The 25,049-nt window shown below is 44.1% G+C and overlaps 1 protein-coding gene across 14 annotated transcripts in view; it reads left to right on the forward strand.

Moving 5' to 3' along the window:
* PPFIBP1 (PPFIA binding protein 1) overlaps positions 1 to 25,049 on the forward strand; it is a 96,665-nt gene that overhangs the window by 12,174 nt on the left and 59,442 nt on the right. For all 14 annotated transcript variants that reach the window (XM_015868693.2, XM_015868665.2, XM_015868700.2 and 11 more), the window contains exon 2: positions 12,500 to 12,575. The gene's annotated coding sequence lies outside the window, so the exon portion shown is untranslated. The remainder of the gene's footprint in view (positions 1 to 12,499; positions 12,576 to 25,049) is intronic.

Consider the following 25,049-nt stretch of genomic DNA (forward strand, 5'->3'; position numbering starts at 1 on the left):
TAAAAGGAGCTCTTGGGAATAAAGGCTCTTTTTGCTTTGTTTCTTTGTTTTCTGTCTGCTAATAATCTTGGCTGCTTGTTCTCTATCTTCTCCTGTCTTAAAAAGACCAGGAAAACAATGGTTTCTTTTTTTTCTGAACTGAGTTTGCTTCAGTGTCTGTAGAACTAATAAATCTCCTTTTGCTTTTTCCTGGATTAAAAATACCCTTGGTCGGAGGGAAACAATAAATTTAAAATAAAGAAAATTATAGCTTGACCTTTCTTCGTTAGGAAAAGACTGATTAATGAAATGGCTACTGGGAGTATCAGCAAGATATACTGTATGGGCATGAGGCCTCTTCTTTGTCACTTTCCTGGCTCTGCTATCCAGAAATACCCATGCTGAGCCAAGATCAGTTCCCTGTGTCTGCGGCCATGATGCTACATGGAAATCTAAGCTTGTATTTACGTGGCCACTCACCCAACTGATGATCCTCGTTGTGTGTAGGCTGAGCAAAGCGGGACAGCTGGTGAAGGGACGTGACAGAGCTCCTGGCTCCTGCACCCAACCCTGAGAAGTTCTACCCCATGGGTTCTGTCTGTGTGCATCTGGAGCACAGCCTGCTCTTGCCCTGTTTCCTCCCCTCCAGACAGTTGGGAGCAGGAGCGAAGAGGAATGGATCCCAGCTTGGACCTTCATGAGGCTCTGGGCAGTGGTCACGCAGCCCTTCTCTCCTTTGGCCATTCCACTGGCCTGCTGGCCCTTTTCTGCCCGACCCTGGAAGGGGTCTTCCTCCCCCGGTGGGGCCTTCAAACCACTTGAGGCATAATTATAGCTGCTCAGGAAAGCAAACAGCTCTGGCTGTTGAGACAGCAGGTACCATGCATGTCAGGGTCATCTTCCCTTGGAGTTCGAGACCAGACTGTGTTTTCACTACTCCTTCTGTAAAAAAAATCTGTCTGACATGAAAGAACCTGAAGAAACATTGCAAATTGGTTTAGCCCTACCCAAGCACCCACTTGTGTGCTTTGAGGATAGGCAAACTCAGTGTTGGCTCAAGCAAATGGGTATTTGCTCCATTGAGTCAGTACTACAACCCTGTCAAAATTCCCCTTGAGTCAAAACCTGCTCCTTTGAGTTTAGACAGAGAAAATGCTTGCTGTTAGCAGACTGTTGATCTGTTCTCTCTCCCTTTCTTGACTTTGCTGCACCTCATTTAGACCTCAAATGAGGTGTTACCTGGTTTTCAGCTCTTTGTGTTGTATGATTGCCACAGAGGAAATCTCAGATGCAATCCTGAACCTGCAGCAAATCTGATGGAGAACACTGTGGTAAAGTGCCCTGCTTAAGCAGGGAGCTGGGGAGACTCACAGCGGCTCACTGACCCTATAATAAGACTCTGAGGTTGGGTTTTGCAAAGCTCAGCCTTCAAAAGCATTTCTTGTGCCTTTATGTATTTCTCTTTCTGTACTAACGTAGCTTATTTTTAACTGTCTCACAGTCCTTGCATGGAAGTTCTAAGATTACCTGTGCATTTATTAGCACCGACTTCACAGTGTGGGATTTGCACAGGCTTAACAACCCTGCAGTGTGCTATTTTAATTAGAAGTAGTAGGGCCCTTGGATGGGAAGTGAAATCCGGAATTGTTAATACGGCGCAGTTAAGTTTCTCTGTGCCTAGCTAATAATAACACAAAACTCACTGCACCATGGAAAGGCTGTTTGGAAACTTAGAAGCATAGAAGTGTGTAATGGGATTCTTTGCAAATGCTATCTGAATTATCCTACTCTTAAAGAACAGTTTTCTTCTCCCTTTTATCTTAAATAGCACTACTTTTTGCAGGTGGGGGTTTGGAACTACAGCCTGTTCCTTTGCTTGGGCTGAATTGGTTTTAAGCAGGTAGAGCAAAGAGGTTTGCGTACAGTGAGATGTTGAAAGCCAGCAACAGGCTTCTTCCCTTCTTAGCAGACACAACATCTGAGGGCTCAGCAAGGACAAGGGCTCAGCCACAAGCTAAACAGTCCATTGTGAGCACTTTACAGGGAAGGCTGGATGCCAATCTGTATCTCTATTTTAGCCCGCCTGCTAGGGAGTGGTAGCCACTGTAGGACAGTGATTATTTCTGTAGTGACCTTTCTGGCACCCAGAACATCTAGTGTCTAATAAAAAGCTGAAAAGCTACTTTCAGACTGGCTATTAAAGTGTGGGCTGAGTGCACAGGACCACAGTCTTAGTGTGGAGAAGGAGTTCTTTATGTAGGCTGTTTTTCCTTGCTTTCTTTAAGGAAGAAATCACAGAATTATAGAACATCCCAAGTTGGAAGGAACCCACAAAGATCACTGAAACCAACTCCATGCTTCACAAAGGACTGCCATAAATCAGACCATAAGACTGAGAGCTTTGTCCAGACGCTTCCTGAACTGTGGCAGCTTGGTGCCATGACCACAGGGGAGCCTATGGTCCAGTGCCCAGCCATTCTCTTAGTGAAGATCCTTTTCCTGATATCCAACCAAGCTTCCCCTGTCACAGCTCCATGCCATTAAGTTTGTGCATTTCTTTTGGCAAGAAGCTCCAGGCAAATTTAGGGATGTAAAGTCTCCTCAGTTACTCATCTTTTCCACACAGACTGCCTTGAAACATGGTGTTTCTACGATACCTTCTTTTCTAGCAATCCAATCTTCATAAAGAACAGCTGAAGGAAATTTTGAGGAAGGAGGGCTATGGAATAAATAAAAGCAAAATAAAGCAAATAACTTGATGGCTTTTTCTCGTTTTATTACCAGGAGAAGAGTGATTACTGTTTTGCAAATTAGGCTACACTCATGAGTGAAAATCCACCATGCAGGCGGGAAGGGGAGGTGTTTTGTAGGGGCTGCATTACCATCAAGTACACGATAATTGCAGTGGTTTAATGAGCATCGTAGGAGCTGAGGTTAGCTGTCTAGCTAATTCCAGCTTGCAGTAGCTGATCTCAGTCTGTGGATCCCCATCTTACATGAAGAAATGGGGAGAAAATGCATTTTAAATATGCTGTTGCATGTTGGCGACTAACCAGCTATAAAACATTTATCTACTCAGGGTGAAAATGCTGTGTGTGAAGTGGGAGAGTTAATAGGGCTGAGCTCATGGATGAAGGTAGTTGCTTTCTGGGGTTAAATGCTCCCCCCCAGCTTAGCTTCAGGCTCCGCTGAAGTGTGTTCATCAGCTGTGGTTCATTGGGGTTTAGGGCTCATCATGTTTGTTGGATGCCTTTGTGTCCATGCTCAAGCTCTGTCTTGTTCCCAGCCCCAGTGTTTCTTAGCTTGATGCCATAAACTTCGTGTTCTCTTTCTCTGACACGCTGCAGTGCTTGACACGGAGGCTGAGCTTTAGGTGCCAGGATACAGCTATTAATAAAAGGAGCCAGACTATCATGGCTGAGGAAAGATCATCTCATCGCAGGGCAGATCCGATGACAGGATCATTGACTTTTTCACACTGCTCTGAGGATCTGTGTTGCTCTTTTTTCACTTGGGGCATTTGCTGCAAAGCTGCTAAGGCTGCTGTAGCCATCCAGCCCTCCTGGCTGTGGTTATATGCAGCTCCAGTGTGTATGCAGGGATAAAATGCATGCTGACACGTGGGCTGCCATCCCAAGCAAGGTTTGTATATTAACACCGTGGAGAGTGTGTAATCATTCTGGGCTTGACATGATAACGGAGAAGGGAAGAACAGTTTTTTATCTTGTTGCTTATCCCTAAGTCTTTTGCTCTGCCAGCAACTTTTCTGTCTCTTGAAAATGTGTTCTTGTTCAAAAAGGAACATACAGCCATCTGTTTCTTGAGCGTGATCACAAGGGTTTTAAAAACCTTCTCCTGAAAGTATGTTCTTATCCTTACTGATCTAATTACAGGCTACTTCCAGACATGATAACTAAATGGTGGAACTCATCTTTTTCCTTCCCCAGTAAGTACAGGCACCACTTCCTGGGTATTTTTGTTCCTCGTCACTACAGTCAGTGCTTCCTGGGTATTTTCTCTGGGTAAAAATACAGTTGTTCTGTTGTTTCAAAGTACTGACCTCTCTAGGGAAGGAGAGAGATCCATAACTGATGAAGTTTTTCCTCTGAGGATAACATGTTGTAATTGCCAGCAGCAGCAGCATTCTTGCTTGCTCCTTAGATAAAGTGCGCTAACAGATTGATTATGAAGAGGATTCTTGGATAAAATCAACCTTGACTGGAGAGGCTTGGTAGTATTAGTGGGGAGAAGGCATTAGCATTTTCCTTTCACAATGAAGAAACGTTTGTAGGAATTAATGCAAATAAAACCTCTGTCTATTTATGCTACGCTCTGCCAGGCTCAGAGAGTGTCTGGGCAACCTGGTTTACCAGTGCCTGGGTTCTGAGCCCTGACTGGGGATGGATGTTCTTCTGCTTCTAAATCCGGTATCATCATACTTTTGACCCCCAAGTATCTGCCAAGGCTTGTGATGCTGAGATGGCCAACAGCTGCTACCAACTATTCATTAGGCAACACAGTTGGCAAAATCTTGTTCTTGACAATTTTTTTTTCCCTCTTTGTGGATGTTTGTAGCACAGTGACTAATGATCCTTCAATTTCAGCATCTTTCTTGCCACTATCTATCCTGCCTTGTATCTCCAGCATCCCTCCTCCCTCCTTGTTGGCTCAGTCTGTGGTTTCTCTGCTGTGTTAGATGATGTCCACACAGCTGTCAGCAGGCACGCTGGATGTGGGACCTGCCCTGTCCTTGTGCCAGCAGGCCGGCCAATGGGACTAATGAAAGCCAGACACTGCTGATCTTCTGAAGCAGATTTTAGCATTATGTGAGGCTGCTTTGCATGCTTGTCCTCTACCTACCTACGTGTTAATGTCTCCCGAACATGTGGGAATGTGACATCTAGATCTCTTTTCCTTCTGTCAAACATGGTCAAATTGACTGCTGACTTAAATATTTAGTAGGTTGAGTGCTTACAAACAACACTAACACATACATTCAATTTCCTTAAGAAACCAGGCCAAAAATGTGTGGTGAGGGTTTTATTCTGCAATCATGTGTTTTAATACTGTGTGGAACAATGCGATTAGTAGAAATAACTGAGGGTTTTTTGCAGCGTGTATGGAAACACATAATCTGAATCCTGTTTGTGTATATATTAAAAGCTTAAAAGGGCTGAAACAACTGACGTGTCTGTATAGAGGAATACCAAAGTAAATGTATGAAACTTGTTTGTGCAGCTGGCAAAGCACCTAGTTACGTTGATCTTAATTTTTAGGGCTTTTTTTTTTTCTTCATATCATTTGACTGCCACTTCTTGATAACAGAAACAATGACAAAAATACAAGGGATACGTTTTGTTCTTTTTCATGGTAAGTATTTTGGTTTTTTGCTATTTGCATAGCTTCTGCCGCACATCTTGGCTTTGGAGATGTAGAGCTTGAGGATATGTCCATCATGAAGAGGGTTTTAAAAGTTTGTGTTGCTGGAGCTATCTAAGTTCCACCTGGGAATGGCAAAGTATCACTAGGCTTCAGGGAGCAGGTGAAGGTAATTGAGGGGCAGACATCTTTCTGGAAAATGTTATTGCAAATGCTGTATGTGAGCCGTGTTCCCTTTCTGTCCGGGGAGTATTTTGTGCTTATTTCTCAGGGTTGGGAGGGAAGCTGATAATCAGTGTGTGGCAGCACCAGCCAGATTAGGGTGACTGCCACCGACTGTTAGAGCAAGGCCTGTTTTACTTGGAGTGAACCAAGGCTGAAATTGTTCTATGAGCTTCCAGCCTGGAGGCATGCGGAGGCTTTACCTGGCTCTTGTCTTTATAGAAGAATAAACCCAAACCGGTGCCTGTGTGAGACAGAATCCCTTTGATAATCTGTGTTAGTTTAGTGATAGTGGTGTTACATCCCATCGTTGCTGTGTCTTACCGTAAAAAAGAAGCCATTATCTCTAGGAAAGCTGCTGCGGCCTTTTGGCCTCCAGCACCAGGGCCACCTGAGACACTGCAGGCAGCTGGTGTTGCCTCAGGGGCAGGGATCTGGAGCTGGCAGTGTGCGCCAGCTTGCCGTGTGGTTTACAAGGTCAGTGAGTTTGGTCACCTTTCTGCTAGCAAACTTGACACAAGTATGAAAGAGATGGAATCCCAGCCAGCAGCTTTTTAGTATTGAATTCATCCTGTGGAAAACTGAATTATCTCGTTTCTCATTGCTCAGACTTCTTATCACACTACTTCCATAAGACAGGCACTGTGCACATGGGGTCTTCGATTAAGTTCATCACATAATCTCCCATGTCTTTCAGCTATTTCCATATTCCCCACTGATGAACCTCTGTTTTCACAGGCCACAGCCTTGCTTTGATTTGCAGAATTCAAGCCAAGAGCTGACAGAACCTGCATGGTGTGGGGCTCTGTTCACAGATTGACTCAGTCAGTGATTAATACAAAATTACTCATAGACTTAACATTCTTCCTTGCCTAGATCACGTCTAGTTCCACTTCAAATCACTAATTTATCAGAGTTTAAAGGTGTTGTTTAAACCTTCTGCAACTGTAATTTCATTATTTGTACTGTTTCTTGCAAGCGCTTTCTTAAATTATCTATCTGATATTCTCCTCTGGCTCAGAAGATTATAAATCTTATTTATCACGATCCCAGCAAGTGTTAATTTGCTGTGCCAACTGGCTGTGTTATGTGTCCTTTAGTGCTGGTAGGTTGAGTCAGTGGCATTTGTGTTTGTTGTTTAGATTGACCATTTGGCTATAGGAAATGTTGTTGCAAGACCCATCATCTGCTCAGGGCACTGGGATTAACCACGTGGTTGGTTTGCTCAGGTCCCTTAGTATTCATTTTGGGTTTCTGTGTGGGCCACCAACTCTCAGGTCTGCGTGGAAGCTTTGTTTTTCAGCCCAAAGCTATCTCTTGCAGACTGGACAAATACAGCTTCAGGTTTCAGCTGTGGGTGAAGTAATAGCCAAAACCAAACTGGTTTGTTAATGTGGATGCTGTGTGTTTTATGTGCCCATCCAAAGGTGTTCAGCCTTCTAGAAACCAAAAATTAAAGAGCTGAAATAACAGCTTTTGTATGTTTTGTTTGAGTATGGCTCATCTGTCTCACCGTTAATAAGAGCTCAGTTATGTGATCTGCAGCAGCTGAGAGATGTATGCAGGGACAGGATGATTTAAATGTGAGAGAGATTGGGTGTTGATAGATGATACTTGGTGTGAATAGGTGATGTATACAGATGAGGGTGGAATTATTCAAGCTGTAGCAATAATTATTTCAGATTCAAACTAGCCTTTGCTTAAGGGCATTTTACAGAAAACTACACCACAAATGTACCAAAGACATAAAATCATAGAATATTTGAAGTTGGAAGAGACCCATAAAGATCATTGAGTCCAACTCTTGGCTCCACAGAGGACAACCCAAAAATCAGACCATGCATTTGAGAGCATTGCCCAGACGACCTTGAACTCTGTCAAGCTCGTTGCTGTGACTGCTTCCCTGGGGAGCCCATCCAGTGCCAAACCACCCTCTTGGTAGAGAACCCCTTCCTAATATCCAACCCAAACCTCCCCTGTCAGAGCTTTGTGTCATCTTCTGTGTTCTGTCATTGGTCACCAGTAGCTTCTGCCCCTCTGCTCCTGCTCACCAGGAAGCTGTAGGCTGTGATCTCCCCCAGTGTCCCCTTCTCCAGGTTGAACAGACTAAGTGTATCAATGACTAACCCTTGGAAAATCAGTGGGTTCCCAAATCATTCTGTTTCTTCATTGCTTTGCTACGTGACCTCAGATGCCCCTCCCATCTTAGCAAGGCAAGATGACTGGATGCAAGTATCTTTCACTGGCGACTTCCTTAGAAATGTATATATTTGTTAATATTTCTTCATGAAGTTTTGAGTCAAGTTATGCATAGCAGCTATTGATTCATTCTTTAAAGAGAGAAAAGGAAAAATGGTCTGTTGGCACGGAGCAACGACAGAGTTCACAAGAACCTGACATGCTTCTCAAGAAAGAATCTTCTTGGTGTTAGCTTTTATATTCAGTATAAGCTAGGTATTACTGTAGGGAAGGCTGAAAGTTCAGCAAAAGTAACCTGTAATGTATTCAGGTCTTTTGGAAGCCAAAGAATCAGGCTGCAGGAGTATTCATGCAGGTCTGGACAAGAAGGAGCTGTGTCTGCACAGGAGCCGCTGGCTGCTTTGCGAGCCCAGGTGGAGCTAAAGCTTGGCCAAGCTGCTGCACGTGCCTCTGGGCTCTCATGAAGATGTCCTGGCTGTGGCTGGATGGTCAGGCTCTCCTTGCAGGCTGAAGGAAGCAGAGCACTCAGTTGAGCTTTCTTGCCCAGGGGTGTGTGTGTGTAAGACAGGATGGGCCAAGGAGGCTGCTTCTCGGCTCCTTTGTGGTAGGCTTGTTGCAGAGAGGGCTGGCCCTCTGGAGAGATCCAAGTGATACTGCCATACTGCCTTGAGAAATGAGAAACTTTCTCAGCCTCACTCTGAAGAGCCATGAGGTCAGGATGTGCACAGAGCTGCTCACAGCTGGGGAAGCCTCAGCTGTTGTCAGAGGTTTCCTGAAGAAGCAGCTGTGCTGCTTCATGTTGGGAGTGCAGTGTATTACAGGCGGTGCCCTCTCCCATTAAAAGGCTGGAAGTCTGAATATCCCCAGTGGATTTAAAAAAACATTTCCTGCAAGTGAAACTTTGGCCATCTGATTTTATGCCATCCCCTGCTTCAGGTTAAGCTTTGTGGCCTGACTGATGCTGCCTTCAGCAGCCAAATCCATCCCACTTGTGTGCTTTGTTTCTGTCTGATTTCTTGTTTCTGAGAGAGCCTTGGCCATAGCCCAGTTAACTTAACTTGCTACGTCGTACTGACCACATACAACCTCAAGTGGTCCAAACAGCCAGCAGGCACAGAGCCTTGTTGTCCTGAGCAAGGCTTGTCCCTGCATTCAATTCAGGCTTATGTGTGTAGGAAGTTCAGCTCATGAAGCGCTTTGGGGTGTGAGGGGGTGGTGGGAAGTAATGAAATGCAAGCTGCCTTCAGTTCTGCTGCCTGCAGAACACACACGTCACATGGTTTTCTTTAAAATGTAGGAAGAAAGCCATAGTGGCTTTTTAATTTATACACAAACACCCAGACATGAAGCGAGTGTGTGGGAAGGAAGAGTAATTTGAATTGTGCTGTCACTGCTTGGGTCCCATGTCACAGAGGCGTTTTGAGTAGAAAAGAGATGCTCTTTCAGATCTGGTAGCTCAAAGCCTTTCTTTTCTTGGTCAGAAATGTTTAGGGAAAACTGGTTTTTATTTATATTTAGTAAAGAGCATAAAGAAGTCAGATTATTTCCTTGGAGTGCACTTGATGGGAATCCTCAAAGAACATTCCTGAACCAGTGCTCCAGTAGGTACAAAGAAGGGAATCAGAGCCGTGGGCTAAGAGAAAAGCAGTAGCACTAAATACATTGCAACTTGTGAGTATTTCATGTATTTAAGAATGGGGTTGCATCTCTTTCAAATCCGAAGAGCCAATAATTGCATACGATTTTGTTTCCATAATTCAAAAAAGAAATCATAGAATCATAGAATCACAAGGTTGGAAAGAACCTATAAGATCATCTAGTCCAGCCGTCCTCCCTTTACCATACCGACAGCAAACCACTAAACCATATCTTGTAGCTCCTCATCCAGACGCCTCTTGAACACTGCCAAGGATGGTGACTCCACCACCTCCCTGGGCGGCCATTCCAGTGCCTGACCACTCAGTTGTGTAGGTATTGGGGAAAACCTTTGATTGGAAAGGTAAAACATTACTACATTACTGCAGAACACGGAAGACTGCGGGGTTACGATCTGCGTTTTCTTCCTGGTTAAGGGATTACAGTCTGTCTGATAAGGACAAAAAAAAATGTAATATCTTGCACCTCTCTTTTTTTTTTTGCCTTTGTTTATCTCGCAATACTGTCACTTGGCGATACTGGAAGGTTCCTCCAGGGTAGCTATATTTTGCACTGGTCTCTGCGTGACCGTCTGATGAACCTTTGTTTCACCTGCTGTGCCTCGTCCTGCAGTTATTAAATGATGTTCCTAAAAATCAGCTCTTGATTATGTATGGGGTTTTCTGGGCTGTTGTTTTTCATGCTGAAATTGAACTTAGAGTGAACTCTGCCTGGGAGAGCTGAGATTTGAATCTAGGCTGAAAAATTAAGGAAGCTGCAAAAGGTGCTATGTCGACCGCTTTTCCTAGTAGACTTAGAAGCAAAATGAATCCTTCTGGAACAGTTATCCATGTAGTTTATAAGGTGATTTATTCACTTTAGAGAAATGCTTGCATGGTTTTCCCTTTCTCATTAGGTTGCTGGCGCCCATGCTGCTTGCTAGAGGTGTGGGCTGGGTCTGTGCAACTCTGACTCTGCTCAGGAGGAAATGACTAAAACTTTCTGACAAACCACAAGAACAAAGAGCATCTTTGATTTACCAAAATAGTCGTGGTCATGAGGTTCGGGATGAGCTGCTGAAGCCTTGGAGCCAGCACTCCAGGCTGGGAAGAGCAGATCAGCTCGAAATTGAAGGGAGGGAGACCTGGCAGAACAGCAAGGGAGCTTTGGGCTGAGAGGTGTCTGAGTCTCCCCTTGTGCTTGAGAGCCCTTCTGTGATGGAGGAGATTGGGTCTTTCCCTTCTATTCTGCTGCTGCTTTTGGGTCCTTGCAGCCTGAGAATCCCAAAGCTTCTGTGTATCTGTGAGCCCCGCATGACGTAGCTGGAACTGAACATTGGGAGTGAAGAAGAGAAGCTCTGTTTAATGACAGATGTTTAGTTTCACGCATGGTATTGCTTTAAGCAGACTTGCAGTAACACCATTAACATAACTTTTTTCTCTAGCTTTGTAAGCTTGTACACAATATTCTGTAGTACCCTTTATAGAAACCTCAAATATTTTTCTTTCCCCGCCTACCATGTTTTGTCTCTTTTTCCATCTGACAGATGTTTTTTTTTCTTCCTGCGTTGCACAGGGCATAATTATTCTGTTGCAATAGCCTGAAACCTTGGTCCTGTGACAGAGTCTGCTAGTAAGACTTATATGTCTCTGTCCTTCATGGTCTATGTACACTGTTGTTTTTTCCTGGTGTTTTTCCCAGTCTGTTTTAAAACAACCTGCCATTTCAAATCATAGAGTGACCAAGGCTGGAAAAGGCCTCTAAGATCATCCAGTCCAGCCGTTCACCTTTCACCAATATTTTCCTAAATAAATAAACCATGTCCCTCAACACAACGTTTGAATGTTCCTTGAACACCTCCAGGGTCAGTGACTGCACCACCTCCCTGCGCAGCCCATTCCAGCACCTGACCACTCTTTCAGAGAAGTAGCATTTCCTGACATCCAGCCTGAATCTTCCCTGATGCAACTTGAGGCCATTCCCTCTAGTCCTATTGCTAGTTACATGGGAGAAGAGGCCGACTCCCACCTCCCCTCAGCCTCCTTTCTATGCCCCAAGGCAATCTATTCTACATTTTTAGTATTTAGACCCAAGATTGCATCTTTTTTTTTCCTGTGCCCTATAACCATGTGTCATAAATGGGCTGAATTCTCTCTGTTTTAGCTCACACCTTCTGGATATTTACAGTCAGTGTTTGTTGTCCCAGGTCAACTAGATAGACTTTCTCTTTAGCCCTTAATATTTTTGAGTCAGGTGTTTGCATCCTGATCGTGCTGCTTGCTTGTCTGAGCTTCTTTCAGCTTTCCAGTATCTGCTCTTGCTCTTGGCACAACTGTTGTTCCATGAGCAGTGTCTCAGCCTGCCAGTGCAGCCTCCCAGTGGTACACAGAGGTCATAACTGGAAGGTTACTGACCGTCCTGCAGAGTGATGCACGTTACCTTTCAGCAGCATTCCTCTTTGTTTCAGTCCTTCTGTATTTCATTGAGCACTCATATGGGAGTTAGATTTTTATATCTTAGTGGGGGGCTTGTGTAAGAACAATTTTGTCAAGCTTCCTACACCAAATAGCTTTTATTTTGACCGAAATCTTCGGATAGGGGTATCCTCTGTGATGATGGATAAGAGCTGTAGGGTTGTTTCAGTGCCCTGTGCTGCTCTGACTTTCACTGGCTTCTCTTCGCAGTCAGAACTCTGGTTGTTCAGCTGTGTGGGGTGCTGGGCTGGCAGTTCTGCAGGTCACAGTAGTGAGGAGTCATTTCAAGGTGTCATTCACCTTCCTTGCTTTGTGTTGTGCAGTTGTGAACTACTGGGATGTAGGGGCAGGCACAAACCTGACCATTTAAAGCAGAAATACTGAGAGAGGATGTTGCTGGGAATTGTTAGGAATAAGCAAACTCATTTCCTATTTGTACATCAACTGTCATCCTTTAATCTCTTGGCATGTTTTTGGTTTGTTTTTAAATGCTGTTATGTACGTCATCCGCTGTGCTTCCTGTATCCCATGTCACTTCATCATAAACTTTTATAAGATTTCACTGCTAAGACTCTGTAGTGATTAATTAAATTCTTTATTTCTCTTTCCAGTGTCAGAAGCTTATATGGATCAGCGGGATTGGCTCAAGCGTTACGGTGGAGATCAGCATTGAGTTTGCTCCCTTGGGTGAGTAACCTAAGCCAACAGCTTACTTCTCACCATTGATGTCGACGTATCTCCTGCTTTTTGCTTGATACCTTACACAACAACTCCTTTGGGCTTTGAGTTCAAATGTTGGCTAAATGACACTGCATTGCAGCTTCCTGCAGGAGTTGTAGATGAACGTCATGCTGTGTCTGCTTGTGTAAAAATCCATTTATTTGATGTCTTCTAAAGGGAACCCACCACTTACGCATTCTGAACTGCTGTTTAGGTTTGGGGAGGCTTTCTGCATTTTAAAGACAGTGGCTTAGGAGTTAACATATGGACTGTGGCAGTATAAGAGAGTATATTTTGGTTATCCAAGAAGTAAAAATGAAATGACCACTGGAGCCATTCTTGTGGCACACCGTGGACTCAAAAAGCGGTGCCAGTGCTTCAGGATGGGCTTTGCTGCACTTCCACGCCTCTATGGTGTGGCAGTGCTGTTTATCTGTAGTTAATCTAACTTGGCAGGTCTGTGGTAACGTGTAGAGAAACTGCTCAGGGCTTTCGGATCACTGGGGCAAGTTTAAGTTTATGTGAAAACCACTCTTGACAGAATCTGTTGCATTAGCTGTTGGAAATGGCCCAGTTTAGTAGACTTCAAGGCGTGGCATTTTGCATTTGGTCTAGACGGATTTGATCCAAGTAGCGTAGTGCATATCAGAGCTGCCAGTCTTGTTTTGGGGATGGTTATCTCCTATCTACTTAGTTTTGGATATTACGGTACGATCTGACATGTGAAGGACTTGAGGCTTCTAAATTCCAGCAGGCTCTTCGCTTGGAGAGCTGAGCTTTGCATGCAGTAACTGGAATGCACCAACCCCTTACTATTGCTATACCAGCTTCTTCTCCACAGCCCTGTTGTGCTTCTTCACAACTGCTGTCTTGGCACTGTAAGTGCTTCATCAGGCTGCTCTCCACTCCCTCTGGGACCTCTTTTTGTGTGCGCTTTTTGTTGCTTTTTGTCACTGTGGAGCCCTCCCATTCACCTGCACGCCGTGCTGTGCCACACACTCACAGGGTTGAGACTGTCAGTGGTGGCTGCTGTTTACTGCTGTGTTTCACAGCCTGTGCCCCAAGGATGTGCTTGCCATGTCCCCAGAGATTTACTCTATCTTTGGAAAGCAGAAAGTACACATCTGCTGCCTGGGACTGCTGGTGTGATCACCAAGCTCCAAAGCTGGCCTTGGTCATTGCTGCTTCACAGTGCTATCCCGCATAACCAGGCCTGCCTGGAGATGGGGCTGTGTTTTATTCAAGACCTTATTTCCCTTCTCTTTCTCTCCTTCCCCCTGCTACAGTCCTTGCAGTGCCTCTTCTTGGGCCTCCAACCCTTCCCACTCTAAATCACTGTGTGTAAACTCTCTGTGGGATCCACAGGCTGCCCAGGGGCCTGGAAAGAAGCGAGTGATGCTCTTTGTCAGGAATCCTGAAGCCTGACACCAAAAGCTTTTATTCCCCAGGCTCTTAATCAGTGGTCTGCTGGCTCCAAGAGCAGTTATCACCTATTATCCTCCTATGTAGGTCCCATTTTTTTCAATTTTATTGCATATAGGAGTTGTGGGGATTACATTCCAGCTGGCCAGGCACTCCAGCTGGATTTGAATGGGTCATGGCTATAAAAACGTCATTGAAAGTCTGACGTTGGCTGGTCTCCACCTTCTGCTGGATGTGTGTTTGGTGATTGTCAGTCTGCTGGCACAACTATGCAAATGTCTTGCTTTCATTGGAAATCTCTGGATCCTTGCTTTCCAGATGTTGTGCTGGTTTTCCTTCCCTAGGAATAGTCAGAATCATTGGGAGCTAAATCTGCCTTTTCTTGCATATTGCTCCAGGTGGAAGCGTGTGCTCACATCCCTCCTAGTCAGCACCTGTGGGCGCTCAGTCCTCTCTCTGTTCCCACAGCCTAAGTACCAGTGTATCTCTGTCGTTTGGAGGCTTTCTGCTCAAGTTAGGCCCATTTCCCTCAGCAGTGTTTCTGGAAGGCTGGAAGTGATTTCTCCTGCTACTTGCTTTCACCATCAAATAAGCAAATAAAAACCTCTCCTAGCGCGATGGCCCAAAGTCCCTGCCTCTGGCTCAGCACCAGGCTACGTTACAAGCTGCTGTCTGCTGCTCCCAGTTGGGCAGATGAGTGCAAGGGCTTCCCGTTGCCCTCTGTGTACATCTCATCACTGCATTTATTAGTGCTTGTGGCTTGTCCTGTGGAGTACAGCCCCTGTGCAGCTTCTCCTGGGCTTTTAGTAGTTGAGCTAAACTCAGATATGCTCAAAATAGTGCTGAGCGTTTCCTGGAGCTTGTGGCCCCTCTGCATGCCTATGGGAGGTGCGGCACTGCCTGTGGGTGGGGTGGGGAGGCAAGGGGTTGGGGTGTGCTTGCCTGGGGCTTGAGGTCCATTGCGGCCAGACACTGGGGCAGGGCGCAACACAAGGACAGAGGTAGGATGTTTATGATTGTTTTGGGTGGGGGTGTTACTTGTGTGTCACTGTGTTACCCAAGACCACTGTGTGGTCAAGAGTACAATGCAAGATAAGGCTCCTGATTTGCACAAGAAGTTACCCCCTCCTCAAATTCAGCCTTGTTCAACCCCATTGTGCTGCCCAAGCAGCACCAGGGCCTTGAAGAACATGGGAATGCTGGTGAAGGAAGGTCAGTTTTGCTGTGATTCACTGCTGGGTACAAGAAGTGTTAAGCCCACAAATCTTCTCATTTATTTTTGAGTTAACATTTCTCTTATGTGAATGACACCTCCACCCTTTAAGCCCTTTGCAGGAGAATTGAACTTTGGGCCAGAGGGGAAAGAAGTGTGTCACCCTTGGCATGCGGTGGGGGGGAAAGGGGCAGGGTTTGTATGTTTGGGTTTTTTCCATCCCTTTCTTCCAAGAGGGAATATTGCAGCTTACTGAAAGCAGTATGCATGTCCCTGTGCTTTTGCTCTGATGTTTTATGCAATGTGGTTTGGGTAACATTAACGTAGCTTCACGTTATGTTCACCCACAGTGCTGATGGCAGCTCTGTACTACACATAAATGTCTGTACGGAGAGAAAGGGAGCTGTGTGCATCCCTATATATTAACCCTGTTTACATTTACTGCCCTGTTTATCTCGCATGTGACCTCTCTGCTGCACAGAGCCTTTCCCTTCTTTTTCCTGCCCGCCCTTTTTTCCTTACTTGACTTTCCCAGTCCTGACAGGTGCTTTATATTCAGCAAATAAAAATTCATCCCCCACAAAGCTTTCAAATCTAATTCCGTTTCTTCCCTTGCTTCTCCGAGAAACTCTTTTCGATTTCTTCAAGACCAAGAACGTGTATTTCCCCTGTTTATTTAGGCAAGCTTATTTTGTCTGCAGAAACCTGGTCAACCGATATGTTTCATTTTGTAAATTCATAATCCTGTGAGGTTTATATGTTGAGAATAATCTTTCTGAGCTGGAAGAAGATTGTCCAATCTGTTTTTTAAGATGTCCCACTTTCTAAGTAGTGCATCTCATTACAAATAGGGTTTGGTTTTTTTTCTTTCCTTAAGTAGCTTGAGGGAGAAAACCTATCATTGCAGCATCTGGTAATAGTACTTGGCTCTTTGTTTGCATCTTCAAAAAATGATACACCTCTGAATGAAGCAATTTCTGTATCATTGTGTAGTAGTTTATTATTTGCCCCGTTTTACAGAGAGGAGAATGAACCACAAGTCAATGCACCTTAGGCCGTGAGAAGAGTTGAATTATCAGCCTGAGATCCTGGCTCTCTGCTCCTGGAGTAGCACCACACCTTCCCTGTTTAAATGAAGAAAAAAAAAGTAGGAAAAAATCGTATTTGATTCCCATCAACAACAAAGGGAAAGGGAGAGATGTTTATCTTGAATGATCTTGCCTAACCTTTGCTAACTACGTGACACTGTTGTTGTTTCTGTAATATTTAGAAGTATTTTTTCCTCTTCTTTGGCAGCTGAGACTGGGATGGGAAAAGAGAGGTATCCTAAATGGGGACTGTGTTACTGCGCAGGAATAAACCTTCTCATGACCCCCATCATGTGCCACAGCAAGGTTTTTGTTTTTACCTTCCTGTTGTTGGCTGTAAGTTGTGTCTGGGATGTTACAGAGCAGATCTGCAAGTAATTGCAGCAATGTTGATGACTACTGCTTTGCATTCCATTGAAACTCCTTTTATTTCCTTGATATTTTTCTTTTTTTAATGAAATCTAGAGAAGATGTTTCAGAGTGCTGAGCTGCATTAGAGAAGTTTAGCTCCACTGAGTAGGACAGATATAGTCTACTTGTTGATTCAGTGGCGTGGTGCATAAGAGCAGAAATCACATGAAGAATTTCTTCATCTTTCTTTGGAATATTATTGGGCTGCTTCTCCACAGGTTCTCAGATGCTGCCTGTCCGCCTTCTGACTGGGTTCAGATGCCTTGTTTGATAAACTTTCTGGTGAAAGGCTTGTATGACTTCGAGCAACTTTATTCTAGGCATGTCTTGCTAGTAAAGGCGATGAGGAATGCAGCTGTCTTCAGCCATGCACTATCTGGGAATGCAAAACATTGCCAAGCCCTTTTAGGGGCTTGATCTTTAACTCCAAGCATGTATTTTGTTTTNATGGGATCTTCAGCAACAGATCGCAGCACTCAGGTACCACAGCCAGTATTTTTTTTTCCTTTGCAAGGGGGGAGGTTTGAATTCTTGTTTTCAGCTTCTAAAATCTCATGTGTGGTGGAGTGTGCTTTGCAGCATCTCCTAAAGATAACTGGGCTGGTGACCTGGGCAGCTCTGGATCCAGCCTGTACCCCCACTACCTCATCTGTGCGTGCTTTCTTCTGGCTCTAAGAAGAGCTGTCTTGTGCCATGGCATGCTTGCAGGGTTCTCATTTCACTCAGTGTTTCACATGATACCCAAATTCCTGATGACTTGTCAGCTGATTTTTTTGTGGGTTTTTTTTGAGGAACAGAACATGGCTTATCCCGATTCTGGATGTTTTTCCCTCATGCTGCTTGGGAGCCCGCGGGGCTGGGTTGGGATCTGAATTTTGCACCAGGAAGAGCAGAGCAGCTGGTATGCAGGCTTTCACGCTCTCCTTGCAGCGTGTGTGCTTCTGTTGTTGCCTTTATGCCTTTCCTTTGTTATATGACCACTTCTCTCCCTAGTCTTTGATTTCGGCAGCTCAGGAGAAGCATCCGTGTGGGGAGTTTTGTTTGTGGGTTGAATTTTGTGTGTGTGTATGTTTTGTAATTTTTTTGAGGTATTACACCCTGGAGGGGTGAATGCTTTTATGAATGTGTCCAGAGCAAGTTGCTGGGATCTTGCTGATAAACCCCACCAGGGAATTTCTTGGAGATACTTTAGTATCTCCATGTGTTAATTAGGTATTTGAAATTAAAAGAGGGAGGGAGCTACCTGACTCTCTGGCTATTTCTTCCTTCTCCACCCCCAACTCCTCTAGTGTAAGTTCACAAAAAAGGCTTTGGTTGTGCCAAGCAGGAAAATGAGCTGTTTTGTTTTTTTTTTGTTATTGTTGTGTTTTTTCACATTTCTTCCAAACTGTTTCCAAGCAGCAAAGAAAAGCTGTGGGATATCATGGGCTGATGGCAAATATCACTGGCACTCAAGGAAATATAAGCAAAGGGGGAAGAATGGGCAAGATGGAACAGAACAAAAGAAGCAGTGGGAGCTGGAGGAGGTAGTGAACCACTGCCACTGGGAAGTGGGAGGTGGTATGTACCTGAGCCAGTGCTGTTCCCCACAGTGAACTTGATTACTGCCTGCCCTGTTTTGCTTGCACAGCCAAGAAATTCCATTCTAAAATAATGTAAGTGAACACAGGATTTTTCTTAACTGTTAAGAGTTTAAAATTGCATCTTCTTTCATATTGCTTGTCCAACTGCTTGTATCCCCACACCCTCGTGAACAAGTCCTTCATTACAGCTTAGCTTCTCATTACTGCCTTTCTTACAGTTGTACTTGTTGGAGTAGGATGTCTAGGCTAACCTATATCTATGATTCAAAGTCGGTCTGGGAAACTGCTAGAATTTCTGTTTCAGGTCCTGATCCTTATGGTGGATCAGAGTGGTAAGAGTGGATGTTTATGGAAATCACCTCACATGTGGCCTAAGGGATGTTCATGGGACTCTTGTCAGCATGGGCCTTCATGTGGCATCAGCTGGGCAGCCCTGGGTTGGGAGCACTGACGCAGGTGTGCAGACACCTCTTGGGTGTGGAAGGGTGGGTTGCACTGGCTAGGTCTGACTAGTGGGAGCTTAATTGTTTTCTGCTTTGCCATCAAACTCTAAGCAGGCCCTTTGAGCTTCCCAAGGTGGTAGGTTCCAGATTCAGGTGCCTGAAGAGTGTTGAGGAATAGGTGACAAGGTGTGAAAGACAAGGGCTGCTTCAAAGGATGTGGCCGCTCCAGAAATCCACTGGTGGTTTGCAGCTGAGACCTCGGGAAGGAGCTGATGGCATGGCTCAGCTGCGGCAATGCGAGTAATGCTGCTTAAAATGAGAGATGTGCCTGAACGGGATGTGTGTATCGACCATCCTTGAGCCTTCTCAATTTGTTTCAGGGAGGCTCAGATCCATACAGCATAAAATTGACATTTGTCGCAGGTCTGCTTATCTCCCTTCCAGCACATGCACAAATGGTTATTTGAAACAAACAGTCTCCCAGGTGTTTTCTTATCTCAAAACCAGAGATTCACCTGAAATTGTTTTTTGGGGAATCTGAGAGCTTTTTGGGTAAAGCTGCCTGTCTGTAAGTGTTTTCCAGGCCTCGTCACACTTTGAAATCATGGTATTAAAATAATTGCCTTTGAAATGAAGGGAGGGTCATATGCCCTACATCAGAAATTCCTCTTAGTACTTATTAATCCAGTATATAAATGTCAAGGCTTACATCCACAGGGTGTTTGTGTTCAGTTTTTAGCTCTAACAGTATCCCTTACTCTTCAGAATAAATGCCATATAATCTGGTTATGAGCGATATTCTTAATTTAGATACTAAAAATAGGACATAGACAGATCTGAGTTACTTTAAGAAGGTAGGAGAGCAAATAGCTTTGTCTCATGAGGAGAGATTAAGTTCAGTTGACTCACTGAGTGTTCAGTATAATGGTAGGCCAGAAAATTCTGTTTCGTTGTCATATTAAAACTGTTGCTGCATTCTTCTCTTCTCATTGATTTCTCTGAGGGCCTGGTTCTCCTCTATCTTGCCTCTGGTTGTACCTGTTCTGGAAATTATCATAGAACATTATTTGTTTACCCTGAATCTCTGAGTAATTTTTGCTGTGTTTTCTGTATGGACTCAAGCTAAGTGGTCACAGAGGTTCAATGTAAACTGAAGTACATTTTACCTAGTGATATCCTGATGAAGTGGTTGCTCTTTTTATGAAGTGGTGATGTCACACTTAGAGCAATCCAGAGCAAGATGGCTATTGAATGTGTCTGTATGGCGGACTTTATTTGAGTTTTCAGCATTTCCCTTGTGTCCAGTGCACACACACACCAGCAGCTGTGCTCAGAAAGTCGTTTTCATTGGAGAGAGAAGGGGGATTGCAGCCATAATTAAAAGGATGCTTGTGGGTACTTGATCCCATTCAGTTTGTGGCAGAGCTTGCATCTGGTGGCTGCTGGGCTGAAATCATTCAAGGTAAGGAGAGCTGGTATTTCACTGTGGACCTTATAAGAGTGCTGATGTTACTGAAAGCATCTGCAATTTGCACAAAGCCAGCAGGATCTAAAATCATAGAATATCCCGTGTTAGATGGGACCCACAAAGATTTTCAAGTCCAACTTCTATATTTGGAGGTTCTGTTTTGATCAATCAGTTGAAGAGGCACTCAGTGGTAAGCAAGTACTCAGTGCCACTGGCTTCAGTAGCATTAGGAACGTGCTTATTATCAAATGTGGATTTATGCAACTTGCTGATCTCAGTCTAGATGGATTTTGCTGAAAAAATCCTGTGCCGATGGGCAGATCATCATCTCTGTTCCAAGCTGTGGTTCAGCTGTCAGTCTAATTTCAGGGGAACAGATTATAAACACTGCAAAATGTTGAGCTTGTCTAAAGCCACTTTGTGTGATAAGGAGCTGCCCATAATATTTTGCAAGTTGAATTCTGTTCTGGGACTGGGCAACCAGCATTAGCTATGTTGACAAGGCTCCGTGCCAGGGCATTTTGGCTGCTGTACCTGCATGGCTTGCAGCTGAGCAGTTGGATTTGATGTGCTGTGGGTGTCGTGCTACCCAAAGTCCACCAGGCAACAACTGTAGTAAAGCAGCCCCAGGGATTCTGCCAGGGCCACTCACCCAGGCACTCCACCCCCTCTTGTCCACCTGCAGGTGGAAAATAGGCTCAGCATCCCATTGGGTGCTGTGGTGTTGTGGGGAAAGCAAAAAACAAAACAAAACAAAGAAATACCAAAACGTATATGGCTGCTCTGGTGCCCTTCGTATCTACTCCAGGCTCACAGCACAGGTGGGAGGTGTCATTCTGCTGCATCTCTGGCTCTGTGGGAGATAACCTTGTTAACTATCAGGATTTTAGCTCCCAAATGATCTAGCAACAGAGCAAAGCTGGTCTGCAATTGTGAGCTTCCAAGTTCTTGTAGGAGCCTCTTTGTGGGTTTGATGCTTTCCTGTCTAAGATCTTGGCATGGATGTCTGTTATTGCTGCCTTTTCTTTCCTCCCTCTACTTCTGACCTCTGTCAATACAGTAGTTTAATATTGGTTGCTATTTGCAGGCTTGACACCTTGAGATGTTAATATGTTATGGTTTGCATCTTAGGAGTAGATCTTTGCATCTTAGCCAGCTTTGCCTTTGCATGCATCTTGAACTCCTTTGTAGCCTATCTCTTGTGTGTGGCCCACACTGTGCAAAGAAAGAGTTCTGGTATGCAGCTGTGTTCCTATTTGCAAGATCTCCGCCAGGCTTCATGCTGTGCCTCAGAGCTTTGGGAAGAGAAGTAGGAGCAACGGTGTGCACCAGGCACTGGCATAACTTGCTCTGCGTGGACCTGTGAGTGCTCATTGGGATCATGTGCCTCTTGCCACAGGGTTTTCATGCTGCCAGGATCTGGTGTTAAAGTTCTTCTTTCTTGTTCTATATTGTCAGATAGCAGTAATCCTTTGTCAGTGAAGAGTAGGTATGGTACTGCTAAGAATAACTGCCTGTGGGAAGGATGGGAAAGAGAAGCCCACCAACATTGCTACATGAGAAGAAACCATTAATACAGACTTTTGTGATGACAAGAAACCATGTACATACATGACAAGGAGTAGTAATGATAGAGCTGTCTCTTTTAATGTTCTTACTATCAGATTAGTCATCAGTGTCTGTTAATTCCTGCAACCACAAAATATGGAGACAGTTCTGAGGCTTGCATTACTAAGAGTTAAGCTGTGTATAATTTACAGCATGTTATGATATGTATAGAGCCATGATCCACACAGTGAAGATGTAGCACTTACTGTCTTGCGTGTAATCTGCAACAAGTGTGGAGCCTTGCTTGCATTACAGTAGGAGAGGAAATACACGTGGCCCTATTTCAGTCTGTAGGTATTTGCAAAAGGCTCTTTGGAGCGCTGTATGGTGCCAGGTTACTTGCTGCCAGCCCCACCAATTTCTTGGGATCTTGTCAGGACTTGCAGAGAAGTGCAGGGCTGGGCCACAGTCCTTGTGTGAGAACCTTCAAGACGCACAGACTGTGGAGATGTCTTTCTAGTGCCTTTGTGTTTTAATGTGCATGCTGGATGAGAAAGCACCTGCTTTCTTCCTGCTGCTGAGAAAATCACAGAAAAGAATCATAATCATTAAGGTTGGAAAAGACCAGTAAGGTCATCTAGTCCAACCCATAATGACTCATTAAGGGGTGACTGCACAGGCAGATGAACACGTGCATCACTCAGGTAGGCTAGTCCATCAAAGTAACAGTTCAGACAAAATGACAGGATTTCCAGCTGGTATGGGTGACTTTTAATTTGAGCCCTTTTGGGTGGTCCAGGCTGTTTGTTTTGATTAAGCACTTTCCTTCATTTTGATGCCTGTCTTAAGCAAGGCTAGCTCTCTTTAGTTAGCTGGGATTAGGAAAACATTGTGTTTTTCATCTGTAGATCTGCCCTTTGTGTTGCCAAATTGTTTGTATTATGTTCAGTTGTTCCACCTAATCTGGAAGTTTTGTACTTGGACCACTGTGCTGTAGCATCCAGAAGCCTTGGTATACCAAGTTGGCATCACAGTGCACAAGCAACAGGTTGAGGTTTCTTTTCCTTTAACGAAGAAGATTTTGTAAGTCACAAGCAACTTTGAATAACGTTTAAGCAGATTTGCAGAAGCTTCAAAATGGGTACCAAAGCATTAGAAGTGCACCCGAGTTATCAGCATTTGTTTCACTGATAACTGATCCTTGGCTTAGGAAAGTGGAATGGTGCTTAAGCAGTTGCCTTGTTCACATTATTTCCCAGTGCCTTTTTTTAGATGCAATAATGCAGTGCAGGCAATTAGAACTCTACTTTTTGAAGATTTTTGATGAGCTGACACTGCTTACAATCTTACAATCTCTAAAATACAGCACGTCTCTTCATGCAACTTTGTCTTGTATGGCACTGCACTTTCTTTTAAAGAAAAGGTTACTAGGAAAAAAAAAGCAAAAACCCTACAACACAACAAACCAGGGCACAGAAGTGACAATTCAGTATTCTTGGCATTTCTCAGAAAGCTACTTAAGATTATATCCTTAAAATGGCAAATTTTGTTTGGTTTTTTTTTTTTTGCCTGCAAGTGAAATAGAGGAGCGAGAACTGATATTTCATTAAAATATTGTTGGAGGCCCGAATGCATTTATGATCCCTGAGACATTTACAGGAAGCAAAAGCTTGCTATTTAGAACTGTTAAAAAAATGTTATCAAAGAGCAAAAGGCAAATCCAAAAGGCCAGCTGCATGGTTCAGGTACATCCACTTCCACAGTTGTGCTCATTACCACACTGAGGTACCGGATCCTGTTAGAGTACGTATCTGTGAAACTTTGGTTAGGCTTTGGATGTTGAACTGGAATTTAGATAAACTGGAGTGGTGATTGCCAGCATTCATAGTTAAATGTATGGCCGGGTGGATTATCTTCCGAATATTTCTCAAGAGTTGATGAAAAAATCTGGAAATCACAGCTTTCTCATGAACCTGCCATGTGAACGATGCTTCTTTTTGTTTGTTTTTGTTTTTTTTCCATCAAATTCTGAGTTTTTCCAGATTTTTTTCCATCTCTCATTAGGAAGGCCTAACGTCAAGGAGTCAGGCTTCTGTCAAAGACTTCAAAAGGTGGGGGAAAAAAAGAGTGTTGGAAAAGTTGGGAGATCAAAAGATGATTTGCTGGGTAAGGCCAGTAGCAGCGGGAGTAGTTGCATAGAGCGTGTTACTGTACTGTTTTGGAAGCAGTATTTTGGTATCAACAAGCATTGAAGGCAACAAGTTGCATGTTATCCAGCCCATTTGCCACTCAGATTGCATTGCAGTAGATCTCAGGAAAATAGAAGGAACATCTCCACTAGATTTTTAAGGTTAGGCATGTTCCACCACAAGAATTTTTTTCTTACTGAAAAATAATGTTACTGAACTCTATTTGTAAAGGCTTTAAGAGCAGTAATCGTGCTTAGGTGCATCATTCAAGAGCTCCATATAGTTAGGTGGATTTCCTGCAACTTCAGCAGGATTTACTGTTGAACTTGCAGCTTATTTATACACAGTATTTATCTTCAGGAATCAAGCGAGACTGTTTCCTCTAGAAAACCAGTTAAATTGTACAGTGAATTGTAGGAGCATGTAGCTTTTGTGAACTTTAGAGTACAGTTGCAGTGGCTGGTCTTAAAAGTTTGCCCTAGGATAGTTTTTGTGTTGTAGCATTGAAGTTACTGGAGCTTTCTGTGATCTTGCTTTTTGGACTTCTTGTTAGAAACTTGGTAATAATAGTGTTATTTCATTAGCCCTGTATTTCCAGGGTATTTCAGTCCTTCAGAACCGTGTAAGTGTATTTGAAGAAAACATTTTTGACCATGTTGGGTTTACTTTTCCTCTTTCATATAGCAAGAACATTGGAGTTGGGGCCATGGTATCACCAGCATCTTTTGCAAGCCCAGCCTGGACTAAGTGCCTTCTTTGTGTTCATCAGGGCAAGGCGTTCAGAGGAGCATCCGATCCTGTAGATGGGGAACAACATCAGTTCTTCAGAACTTCAGAACTAAATGTAACCCCTCTGCAAACAGTCCCCTTACAGGTGGCTCAGTAGGCAGGTGGGTAGTAGCCCTGACAAAGGGAAATACAGGAACAATACATGTTTTTATCAATTTGTTGCATATGAAGCTATCATCAACCTTATAAAACGTATTCAGTGCTTAAGAATGAGTCGTATGTATCTCCAGGTGACTCCTGGGTCTTGATGCGTGAACACTGAGTATTTGGCCCCAGATATTCATGTG

This window comes from Coturnix japonica, chromosome 1, assembly GCF_001577835.2.
Source record: "Coturnix japonica isolate 7356 chromosome 1, Coturnix japonica 2.1, whole genome shotgun sequence".
Taxonomy (NCBI): Eukaryota; Metazoa; Chordata; class Aves; order Galliformes; family Phasianidae; genus Coturnix; species Coturnix japonica.